Genomic DNA, 12,906 nt, shown 5'->3' with positions numbered 1-12,906 from the left:
CTTTGTTCTTTTTGCCTAGGATTGCTTTAGCTATTTGGGCTCTTTTTTGGTTCCATATGAATTTTAAAATAGTTTTTCCTAATTCTATGAAAAATGACATTGGTAGTCTGATAGGAATAGCATTGAATCTGTAGATTGCTTCGGCCATTTTAATATTCTCCCAATCCATTAGCAGGGAATATTTTTCCATTTGTGCCATCTCTGATTTCTTTCAGTAGTGTTTTGTAGTTCTTGTAGAGATCTCTCACCTCACTTCCTTGGTTAGATGTATTCCTAGGTATTTTAATCTATGTCTAGCTGTTGTAAATGGGATTGCGTTCTAGATTTGGCTCTTAGCTTAGACATTATTGGTGTATAGAAATGTATTAATTTTTGTACATTGATTTTGTATTCTGAAATTTTACCAAAATTGTTTATCAGGTCTAGGAGCCTTTTGGCAGAGTCTTAAGGATTTTCTTTGCTGATGATAGAATCATATCCTCAGTAAAGAGAGATAATTTGACTTTTTCTTTTTGTATTCAGCTGCCCTTTATTTCTTTCTCTTGCCTGATTTGAGCTTTGTTTCTTGATCTTTAAGATGTGAATAATGCTACCACCAAGCTCCCAGGGCAACTATGATATTTAAATATATGTAAAACCACTTGGCACAATGCCTTGTAGATAGAAACAATCAAATATTGATTTCCCTCACCTTTCTTCTCACCAGAATATTACATAATAATAATAGTAATAATAAACTGTAATTGTATAGGTTAACAGCCTAACACAAGTTAAAATGATCATGTCACTTCTTAAGTACAGCCCAGTGATAATCTTCAAAAGATAGCAATTGTGTATAAGTTGCATATTGATGGCATTTTCACCCTTTCTGATATTCCCAAGATGAGGTAGAACTAGGATGGTAGATGACTGCTCTGGCAAGAAAGGATCTTTTTAAGAAAATTTTGCCATAGAGTTTTAACTGTCATGCTTAAGTGTAATAATAAATATTGATGGCTTCACTTGATTGGATGCCTATTGTACTAAGAACTTTACAAACTCATTGTTAATCCTTACTACATCCCTAAAGAAAGATATTACTTGCTTCATTTCATAAATTAGAACACTGCCATTTAGAAAGCTTAAATGTCTTCTCCAAGGCCACACAGCCAGTAAATGTCTGGGTGCAGATTGGACCCAATGTGCAAGGGACTCCAGAAATCTGCCTTCTTTCTATTCAGCCCACTGTCACATTACCCGTCATGGCCAGAAACACACCTAGGACATGACCCTGTCCAGTTTATTCATGGAACTCTGGCCATGGCCCATTTAGACAAAGAGACAAAATTGCTAAAAGTGACCTCAGAATATCACTTTTAGTTCCCAGCATTCCATACTCCCTGTGTTCGGGAAATGCAAGAACAAAATGACCACAGTCCTTGGCATCTTGTTGCCACAGTATTTCTCCAACACAATCTGATGAGTTGGCATCTGCTCAGAGACTAAAAGGACTCCCACAGAGGCTGAAATAAATTCAGCATCATCAACCTGTTCTTTCCCTTTTTGTATCTTGTTTTTCATAGGGCCTTGTGCCTGTGGGGGTTTACCTGCATCCTTTGTTGTGACTTGCCTGTTCATTTATCTGGATCCCCAGTTAGACTGTGAGTTCTGGGGATATAAGGAGAGTGTTTTGGTCAACTTCATCTCACCCACTCTAACACAGGGTAGGCCTTCATAAATACATGCTGGCTAGCTGGCTGGATGGATGGTACTGGTAATTTTTATCCTTAGTGACGTGGGGAAGAGGGAGATAAACGTAAACTGATACAAACAGAAGGAGATAGCACAGTTAGAGGTAGATGGGGCCTATTACAAATTTTTCTAGGAAGTTAATATTTTAAAGAAACACAAATGTTTTACCTTATTTTCAAGAGTGACTTAGAGAAACATAGAGGTACTGAGCATAACTTTAGGGCAAGGCTGCCTGGGTTGAATTCTAGCTCTGATACTCTCTGTGTGACCCCTTGCAAGTTACTTAAGCTGTCTGTGCCCTCCCTGCAAAATGGGATTGTTGTGAGAAATAAGTGAGTTTCTCTATGTGAGGTGCTTAGAGCGGTGCCTGGCACATAGTAAGTGCTTTGTAAGTATCAGCGTTCTTTACCATCTTGTGCTTTTGTTGCTTTGGCAGAGATTAAGACCCTAATAGGGTAATGAAAAGAAAATATAGTAACCAAAGTCACATAAACTAAGAAAATGGGTTCTTGGTCCAAAGCATTCCACAAATTAAATTACCATAAACTGATAATTTACACATGTAGTATCAAGGGAAAGGGACAAGAAAATGAAAATGAAGCTGCAGCAAGGTGAGAACTCTAGTATATTTCCCTTCATTATTAACATAATGCATTATGAAAAATTGGCACAATCATTGTGTATAAAAGCAGACTTCAGTATACAGTGGGCACACTTCCCTGCAAATGAGGACAATCAATCAGAAAGCAACTCCATGCCTTCTCCCTGCCAGCACCTGGGCTGCTGGATGTTGGAAGAAATTCACACAATCAAGCCTCTGTTTTCACTTTAAATTCATGATCTCAAGACTGAAATTGGCACTCAATATTGCTCAGCAAGCTTACTAGGTTTCTCTAGAAGGTTCATTTTTCCCCTCCCTTAGACATATAATTTATTCCTTCTGCATCCTTTACAAACCAACCACAGCCACTTCTCCATGCTCTTCATCAGCTGAGGACTTTGTTTCACACTGACTTAAGAATACAGAAACCAACAGGCATAACCCCCCTCACCTTCCACCATCAAACCTGCCACCCAGCTTCACTTGTTCTCATCTCCTTCTCCTGTTACAATCAAGAAGTAATTTCTTTTAAAAGCTCATGTTTAGACCTCAGATGTCCTTGCTTCTGCTCCAGAAACTGCCTCGGATCACCTGCGTTGAACTTGAGGGAGAGGGGCAGCAAAAAAGAGCTGTTTACCACATATACATTAACTTTCTTATTCTTTACAACAAGCCTAAAAAGATAATATTACTGTCCCCACCTTACAAATAAGACAACTAAGGCACAGAGAGTTTAATCTGCTTTAAGGTTATGATTCCTTATTTCTTCCTCCCACATCTGCTACCTAGTCTTCATGGTAAGGCTGTATGGAGTTAAGAATTCAATCTCTGGACCAGATGCCCAGATTATCACTCACTAGTCACAAAACTAGTAAGTGATAATCTGGGCATCTGGTCCAGAGATTTGTATGCCAACTTTTGACATAGATTTGTATGCCAACTTTTTGGTGCTCAGAACAGACTCTCTTGCTAGGTCTGCTTTCTACATGCACTACATGGAGGGATTGAGTACCCAAGTAGAATGGGATGGCAGCAGATCACAGGAAGTGCATGGAATGAGGCTTTTTGAACTGGAAAGCAAGAACTACAGAATCCTGATACTCCTTAGAGGCTCTGTAGGCCTTGAAGGATGCTCTTCCATAGTTCCATGGCCATATTGGGGGAGTTATTGAAGAATGCCTTAGTCTTCTCGGACTTCCAGAACAAAATACCGTAGACCAAGGTGCCTTAAACAACAGACACACTTACAGTTCTGGAGTCAGAGATGACCAATATCAAAGTGCTGGTGCAGTCTGTTCCTGGTGTGGGCTCTCCTCCTGGCTTGCTGACAGCTACCTTCTCACTGTCCTCACATGGCCTTTTCTTGGTGCTTCCATGTGGAGAGACAGGGGCTGATCTCTCCCTCTCTCTCTCCATCTATCCCTTTCTCCCTTCCTCCATCCATCCCTTTCTCCCTCCCTCCATCCATCCCTTTCTCCCTCCCTCCATCCATCCCTTTCTCCCCCTCCTCCCTCCCTCTCCCCCCCTCCTCCCTCCCTCTCCCCCCGCTCCATTCTCCCTTTCCCTCTCTTCCCCTCCCTCTCTCTTATAAGGACGCCAGTCCTACCAAATTAGGACCCTACCATTATGAACTAATTTAACCCTAACTGTGTCCTAAAAGTTCTATCCCAAAATACAGGCATGTTGGGGGTTGGGAATTCAACACGTAAACTTTGGGGGGAAGGCAAATTTCAGTCCATAGGAGGGGCATTTCAAAGTCTGCCAGTACAGTTTCTGTCCTGAGAGCAGTGAAGCAGTGTCACCCAACTTGGAAAGAGCTTCCTAACCCAGTAGAAGACTCGCCCATTCTCCTGTCGAAGGCAGACTCCTCCCCTGAGCAATGGATTCTCTCCCTTCTCACTCCCTTTCCTTAGCTATCCCTTCCTTCTCTCCTATACCATCAGTATCTCCCTTTAGACTAATTGGCAAACGTCAGTATACCAATATGTTCTCCTATACCCCATCCCACCAAAATAACTACCTCTTCTTTATCTTTTCCCCATCCTCCTCCAGCAATGCTGCAAGACTCGGGGAATAAACTCAAGCAAGATGGCATTTAGACTCTTTTCAGTCTAGCCCCTATGATGAAATGATTTGATTTCCCACTCATAGTGGATATCTGATATGTATATACGTGTGAATGTGTGTAGACATATACACACATATGTACACATACACATATATATACAGATATAGACATGTAATGTGTGCACATATACAAATATACATACAGATGTACAAGCATACCTCAGAGATATTGTGGGTTCAGTTCCAAACCACTGTAATAAAGTGAATATCACAATAAACCCAGTCACACAACATTTTTATTTTCCCAGTGCATATGAAAGTTAGGTTTACACAATGCTGTGTTTTATTTGGTATGCAATAGCAGTATGTCTAAAAATATATATATCTAGACCTTAAAAAAAAACTTTGTTGCTAAAAAATGCTAATCATCTAATCCTTCAGTAAGTAGTAGTAATCTTTTTGCTGGTGGAAGGTCTTGCTTCAATGTTGATGGCTGCTGACTAATCGAGGTGGTGGTTGCTGAAGGCTAGGGAGGCTGTGGCAATATCTATAAATAAGACAATCATGAGGTTTGCCATATCAATTGACTCTCCCTTTCACAAAACATTTCTCTGTAGCGTGCAGTGCTGCCTGATAGAATTTTATCCATATAGAACTTCTTTCCAAATTGGAGCCCTCTCAAACCCTGCCACTGCTTTATCAATCAAGTTTGCATAATATACTAAACCCTTTTTTGTTATTTCAACCATGTTCATGGCATCTTCACCAGGAGTAGATTCCATCTCAGCAAAACATTTTTTCTCATCCAAAATGAGCAATTCCTAATCTATTCAAGTTTTCTCATGGGATTGCAGCAATTTGGTCACATCTTCAGGCTCCATTTCTAATTCTAGTTCTCTTGTTATTTCTACCACATCTGTGTTACTTCCTGCACTGAACCCTTGAGCCCCACCCCCCCAATCCCCTCCAGGAGTCATCCATGAGGGTTGGAGTCAACTCCTTCCAAACGCCTATTAATGTTGATGTTTTGACCTCCTTCCATGAATCATGAATGTTCTTAATGGCATCCAGAATGCTGCATTCTTTCCAGGTCTTCAATTTGCTTTGCCCAAATAGAGACAGAGGAATCTTCAATTTGCTTTGCCCAAATAGAGACAGAGGAATCTTCAATTTGCTTTGCCCAGATAGTGATAGAGGAATCACTACCTATGGCAGCTATAGCCTTATGAAATATATTTCTTATATAATAAGACTTGAAAGTTGAAATTATTCGTTAATTCATTGGCTGATGTTGTATTAGCCACAAAAACATCATCAATCTCCTTTTACATCCCTATCAGAGCTCTTAGGCGACTAGGTGCATTGTCAATGAGTAACAATGTTTTGAAAGGAATCTTTTTCTGAGCAGTAGGTCTCAATAGTGGGCTTAAAATGTTCAGTAAATCATGCTGTAAACAGATGTGGCATCATCAGGCTTTGTTGTTCCATTTATATAGCATAGGCAGAGTCAATTTAGCATAACTCTTAATGGCCCTAGGATTTTCAGAATGGCAAATGACCATCAGCATCAACTTAAAGACACTGTCTGCATTAGCCCCTCACAAGAGAGTCAGCCTGTCCTTTAAAGCTTTTAAGCCAGGCTTTGGCTTCTCTTCTCTAGCTATGAAAGTCCTATGTGGCATCTTTTTCCAGCGTAAGACCATTTTGTCTACATTGACAATCTGTTATTTAGTGTAGCCACCTTCATCAATGATTTTAACTAGATCTTCTGGATAACTTGCTGCTTTACCTTTAACTTTTATATTAAAGAGATAGTTCCTTTCCTTAAACCTTATGAACCAGCTTCTGCTAGCTTCAAACTTTTCTTCTGCAGTTTCCTCACCCCTCTCAATCTTCACAGAATTGAAGAGAGTTAGGGCCCTCCTCTGGGTTGGGCTTTGGCTCAAAGGAATGGTGTGGCTGTTTTCATCTTCTATCCAGACAGCTTAAACTTCCTTCCTTTCAGTAATAAGGCTGTTTCACTTTCTTGCCATCAATATGTTTCCTGGAGTAGCACCTTTAACTTCCTTCAAGAACTTTTCGTTTGCATTCACAATTTGGCTGTTTGGTGTAAGAGGACTAGCTCTCAGCCTACCTTGGCTTTCAATATGCCTTCCTCGCTAAGCTTAATCATTTCTAGCTTTTGATTTAAAGTGAGAGACATGTGACTCTTCCTTTCACTTAAACACTTAGAGGCCATGGTAGTGATGTTAATTGGTTTAATTTCAATACTGCTGTCTCAGGGAATAGGCTGGCCTGAGGGTAGAGAGAGATAGGGAAACAGCCAGCAAGTGGAGCAGTCAGAACACACACACATTTATCATTTATCCATTAAGTTTGTTATCTTTCATGGGCAATGTCTATGGTGTCCCAGAACAATTACAAAACAGTAACATCAAAGATCACTGGACACAGATCACCATAACAGATATGATAATGATGAAATGTTTGAAATATCACTAAAAGCATCAAAGTGTAACACAGAGACCTGAAAACAGCACATTCTACTGGAAATATTGTGCCAGTAGATTTGCTCAACATACAGTTGCCACAAACTTGCAGTTTGTTAAAAATGCAATATCTGCAAGGTACGAGAAAACAAAACTTAATAAAACAAGATTTGCTTGTATACACATACATACAGAACCACACACAACGAAAACATACAGATACACACATATAGATATGCAGACATATACACATATTGACAGATAGACATACACTCATAAGATACATACACACAGACTTCTATACAGATGCACACATGTACAAATATACACACAAATGCATGTGCACCTACACACATACACATGTGACAGGAATTGTGAAAAGGGAAAGAGGAATTGAAATGCAATTGATAACTCATGTGAAAGCTGAAAAGAAAAAATCAGACTGAATTCCTGCCTTTCCACCAAACACTGACTATTTCACTTTCAGCACATTTTTCAAGAGCCTGCTATGTATCTAGCCCTGGGCAAGGCACTGGCCTTTGCCTTTAAATGGTCTATTTGAGGTGACAGTGTGTTTAATGGGATTTTTAAAGGGGGCCACAGGCTCCTCACCAGAAAGAGCCAGTATATTTTCACCCAGGGAAGGCTGCTTAGAGCATGCTAACACACCTTTACTATAACACACATGCATGTGCATGCATGTGCACACACGTACACACACATACACAGTTAATAATACTGATCTCTATATTTTGGTGCCTGCAATATGGCTTCCAGAGCAAGAGCAAGAAAATGGTACAGGAGAACAACTACTTCAAGGGGCTCACAGGGAGAGCCATGGTTGAGACGAGGTCAAGGACAGAGCTAGCAGCCTCTCCTTTGCTCATTCCTGAGTCACATAGAGGTCTGGTGACAGGTGAAGAGTTCTCTAGGGTTATTTAAAGCTGTGGTTCCTCTTTCCCCTAGCTGCCTCCCCTTCTCCCACAGGTCTGCTCTTGTGCAGTGGCTCCCACTGCCCCACCGTTTCCAGCGTATCTCTCTGAGGTGCGAATCTAATCGGGAATGAGTGGGTGAGTCTTGTTTTAGTATAATGAGCCTCCTTTGAAACGGCAACCCCCAACTCTTGAGCATCCCCCAGGACTGTACCTCTCAGCATAATGCATCTTTTCAAACTTCCTGAAGTGTCAGAGGCATTTCCCCCTCACAGTTCATCTTCCTTGGTCCATTGTGACGAGTCTTTGTAAAAGCACACACCTCTGGGCTGGGTCTTTCCTAGGTCAGCCATCTTCTGCTTTACTGCCTTCACACTCCCAGGCAATTGAGAAGGAGGCACTCCATGAAATTCAGCAGCTACAGAGGACCACAGTCCCTGTTATTCCACACACTGTTGCTCTCTGTTCAATAACATCACCATGAGGTGGGGGAAAATAATTGGAAGTTCCTCCTTTAGGATTCAGAGGCCTTTTCTGTAAGGGAAAGCCCACACATCCCCAGATGCTCAGGATCAGTTCTTCTGTTTAAAACTTCAGCCACAGCTTCCTGGCCCTTTCTCCCACCTAGAGTAAGAAAAAATCAGAATTGGTCTACTGATTTCCAGTGTAACTGCTTGCCATTGTCAATTCCTGCTACAAAGCCTGGGCACCCATTTCATGTAAGACACCGTGGGAAGAGAGAAGAAAGATCCAGACCTGGAACCTGCCTTCACGTTATTTAGAGTTTGGGGTGGAAGAGGGAGATGGGTGCACAGAAAATCTAAGAAAAGACTGATTATGTGCTGCCACTAAGGAACAAACAAGAACTCTGATGGCGCTAAAGAGGGAGGAATAAATTCCAACTGATGCTTCCTGTAAAAAGTGGCACCTGGATTAGAGAGTGAAAAGAATTCCAAAAGTCAGAGACAGGGAAAGTGATGGGACTTCCAGATGTGGGGGACTGTCTACAGAGAGAGTCTGAGGGATCTGCAGTGTGGGTCTGGGGAAAGTGAGGAGCTTAGCATGATGGCAAACACAGGAGAAGGAGCCTGGTCTGATAACTCCAGCCAGGGGGAGGGCATAGCTCAAAAGCATTAGTGTTCGGATGCTGTGCTGTAGAAGGTGCAGGGCCACTGAGGGTGTTGGGGTCATCACGCCTGCACTTTAGGAGATAACATGGATTCTGAGAAGATGGCTGCCAGAGACAAAGCACAGCCCTTGCCGCCTCTCCTTTTCACTTCCTTCAATGGGGTCAACAAAAGTGAGGTTAGAGAGTCCAGAGGACCTGTCAGGGAGAGCAAGTTCAGGACTTCTGGTTCCATTGTCTTGCAACACCTGGCAGCCAGCAGCAGAGGAGGAGTCTCACCCTTCTTCAAAGAGAAGGTCTTAGATTTTGTGGTTCCCTGAAGGAGCTCATCTGTCTGTCCCCTTAGTAGGGGACTATGTCTCTCCTGACTACAGGGTGTGAAATTTGATGAGGTTACCAAGTCATACTGACTACTGGCCCTCCTGGACTGAAATGGGACTTCCCTGATAGGCAGTATCGGTCCCAGTTTGGAAGGATTCAATCAGTGCCTTAGCAGAAGGGCAACAGTTTGCCTGCTTGTTGTTCACTGGCCCACAAGAATAGTTACTGGCATACCTCCTGCCTCTGTACCCCTGCCCTGTCTGATAGAATACCCCAACAGGCAGACCTGTACAGGTATTGAGGGAGCACATAAAAATGAATAGGCAATGAAAAAACCAATTAAAAATTGCAACCAACTTAAGAGGACTCTTGTAACCAGGGGAAGAGAGACCTGGCTGAGCAACCAGGGATGGCAGCTTTATTTATAGCAGAACTAATGGAAAGAGAAAAGACATTAATAAAAGTAATTAGAACAAAGTAATTAGAGCACAGGAAGGGCTTCCTAGAACTAAGAATGATATTTCTGAATTTTTTAAATTCAGTCGACAAATTGAAAAAATGAATGCTCACTGCTGAGAATAGAGTTCGTGTTCTGGAAGATCAAGTTAAATACCTCAAGACACAGAACTAGCCCTTAAAAGTAGAAATCATGGAAAAATAAAAGAGACTTGGAGAACAAATTCAGAGGATCTACCACATTAACCATGGGAATGCAGAAGATATGAAGTAGCAGGTGGAAGGAAAGTGGTAAGCCAAAAGCAGAAGGAAAAATTGAATGTAGGACCCAAGCTAAAGAAATATTTGGTCCTTCAGATTAAAAGGCCCACTGAGCCTTGGAGGATGAATTAAGAGGAAAAACAAACAAACCTTAGACATACTTTGGTGAAATTCCCACACTTCAAAGACGGAAAAAAAATCTTACAGACCTTCTGATAGAACAGGTTACTTACTTATTATCTAAAACGCTAGAATGTAGAGAACACTGAAATGACACCTGTAGACATAAAGAAATTCTTAATAAATTTATAAGGATTGTTAAAAACATAATTCTAAAATTCTACATCCAGCCAAAGTATTATTCAGCTGGAAAGACAAAAGAGTGAGATTACAGGCCCTATTCTCTAATTATAATCCAGTTGTATTGTAAGTCATCAACAACAAATGTTTACCAAAAAAGGTTTAATTACTTGCAAATTAAGAAACATTATTTTCAATTATCTCTTGAATAATAGGCAAATCCTCACTAAAATTTAACGTTATGTAGTCAGTAAGAAAAAAGAAAACATTCATACCAAAGTGTATATACTTTTAGTATATTAGTGTTAAATACTTTTAGTATATTAGAAAAATTAAAATGAAAGTAAAAAAAGACTGATAATAAACAAAATTTATGTATCCCACTTAAGGAATTAGAAGAAGAATAGCAAAGTGCAAAAGAAGACAATTCTGGCAGCAATGCCCTATGATAAAGGGTAGAAATAATTCTGCAGCAATATAATAAAGTCCTGAGATACAGAAGCAGCAGGATCAAAATGAAGAGCTGGATTCAGAAGCTGTTTTGGAAGTGAAATGATCCTGACATCTGGAAGTAGAAAATAGGAAGTAAGAGAAGTCGAAGATGAGTAAGAATTTGGGCTTGGGTAATGAGGTGGAAGGTGATATTATTAACACATAAGAGAATGGAGAAGAAAGACCAAGTTTGAGAGGTCAGACAAGTTGAATTTTGAATACAGGGAGTTAGAGATGCCTGAAGCAGGCAGGGGGCTGTAAGAGGTGCCATACTCACTATAAATCTATTATAGCCCTGCTTACCCCAGATTTTTGTGTCACCAGTACAGGGCTGCATTTAGCATCTCAAGGCAACAAATAAGTAAAAAACTGTTTAATTTAGGCTGATCATGGAGAAGTCCAGTGCAGGCCCTGAAGTGAGAGAGAAGGCTCTATCCTCTTCAACCCTCTCCTCTACTACAATTCAGAGGGGCTATCCTAGGATATTGGGACAGGGAGTTAGGGGTAGAAAGAGACAAACAAAGTCCGCCTTTTTTCAAATGGGCTTTATTATTCAACTCAAATGCCCTACTTAGGAAACAAATGAACTTCTCAAGAGACGTGTCCCTGAAGTAGTTAAACACAATCTCAGTTGCTGTTCAATGACTATTAAATTCAACTGTAGCACTTCAGCTCAATTTAAGTTTTCATTGTCCTCCTTCTCCTGCTGTTCCTGCAGCCCAGAACCCCAGCAACACATCACCAAGAAATTTCGATTTTGGGAATCAAAAGAATTGCTGGTCAAGATCTCTTAATATTAAGATAACTCTTTTAAACAAATCTGCTAACAAACGTTATTGCTTCTATCCAAGTTAATCTTCCTGCATAGCTTCTAGGAAAAGCAGCAGCTCAATAATAATATTCACTTCGAAAACAGAGCCAGGCAGAGAAAATGCTGGAAAGAATCACTTCTATCCTGTGCTTCTACTTAGACCATCTTGACTTTCTCTTTGATGCAGAAGGATAGCTTCAGGCAAAGTATATTTGCTTAATCCTCTACCACTGATTTGTGCCTTGTTAACTTAGCCCTTGGTAAGGTTTAAGCAGAATGAAATGGAAACATTGAATACTGGCAGCAGATTTTAAGCTTTTCTAGTGTACTATTTAAGGCTGTGGAAACAAAGGACTGAGCGGCTAAGCCATCATTCATTCTAGACTCTCAGAGGTGCTTACAATATGGAGACCTCAAGTTACTCCTTCTTGCTGTGTCACCTGTGCCTGAAAATGTCTGTGTATTATCCCAAAAAGGATTGTCTCATGTTCAAGCCATGGAAGATCAGATAACTATTTTCATGCCTGCCATATTTCAATCAGAATAAATAAAAGGATATTACACTATTTACAATTGAAGCCTCCAGAGCTTTATTTTGAGTTAATACCAGTGATGGTAACTGAATATGGGCACTATGGCCTGATCTCACATCCAAACAAGCCCAATTCATGCTCCAGGAAAAGAAAGGTGCAGATATCCAAAGCAGTTCTGAGAACCACTGACATAATCACTAGAGAAAACTGGTATTTCTGAGCCCAGAATTAACTAGCCTCTCTTGCAAGAAATTGTCAAAATGCGGTCCCGGCAGGGGTTCTTTTGTCTTTTCCTTTTCCTTTTATTTTTATGCAGATCTTTTGTAAAGTCAGTTCCCATGTTTCCTGGCTAGTGATGCTCATTGGCAGTCCAGATAAAATGATGGCAAAATGGCCCGATTCTTGATTTTTTTTTTTTAAGCTGCACATACCTCTTTAGAGTGAATAAAAGTACCAATTTGGAAATTTAGGTGAGGTTTTATTTTCCTTCTGTGTACTAACATTACTCTCTTGTTATGATACTCGTGTTTTTGTCTCTTTGCATTAGCTGAAGACATACTTTTAATAATGTGCCAAAGAAGGGGATTTTGGAAATAGACTTTCAGATTTGGAGGGGTGGAACATTTAATCTGGAAAATTTCGCATAGTTTAGAAAAGGTTCAGGTATCTGAAAGACACCCTGCTCGAGGCGGTTTCACCTGGGGTTATTTCTTGAATAATTGGCTACCATTGTGGGATTCTCTTCACGTCTTCATGCTTTCTTTGGTGACATCTTACATATAAATA

The 12,906-nt window shown here is 40.5% G+C and overlaps 1 protein-coding gene across 1 annotated transcript in view; it reads left to right on the top strand.

Moving 5' to 3' along the window:
• SLC9A9 (solute carrier family 9 member A9) overlaps positions 1-12,906 on the top strand; it is a 591,760-nt gene that overhangs the window by 422,990 nt on the left and 155,864 nt on the right. The gene's annotated exons all lie outside the window — the stretch shown is intronic.

Source organism: Pongo pygmaeus, chromosome 2 (genome assembly GCF_028885625.2).
Source record: "Pongo pygmaeus isolate AG05252 chromosome 2, NHGRI_mPonPyg2-v2.0_pri, whole genome shotgun sequence".
NCBI classification, from domain to species: Eukaryota; Metazoa; Chordata; class Mammalia; order Primates; family Hominidae; genus Pongo; species Pongo pygmaeus.
The sequence above is the reverse complement of the archived record's forward strand: the minus strand, read 5'-3'. Positions and strand labels throughout refer to the sequence as shown.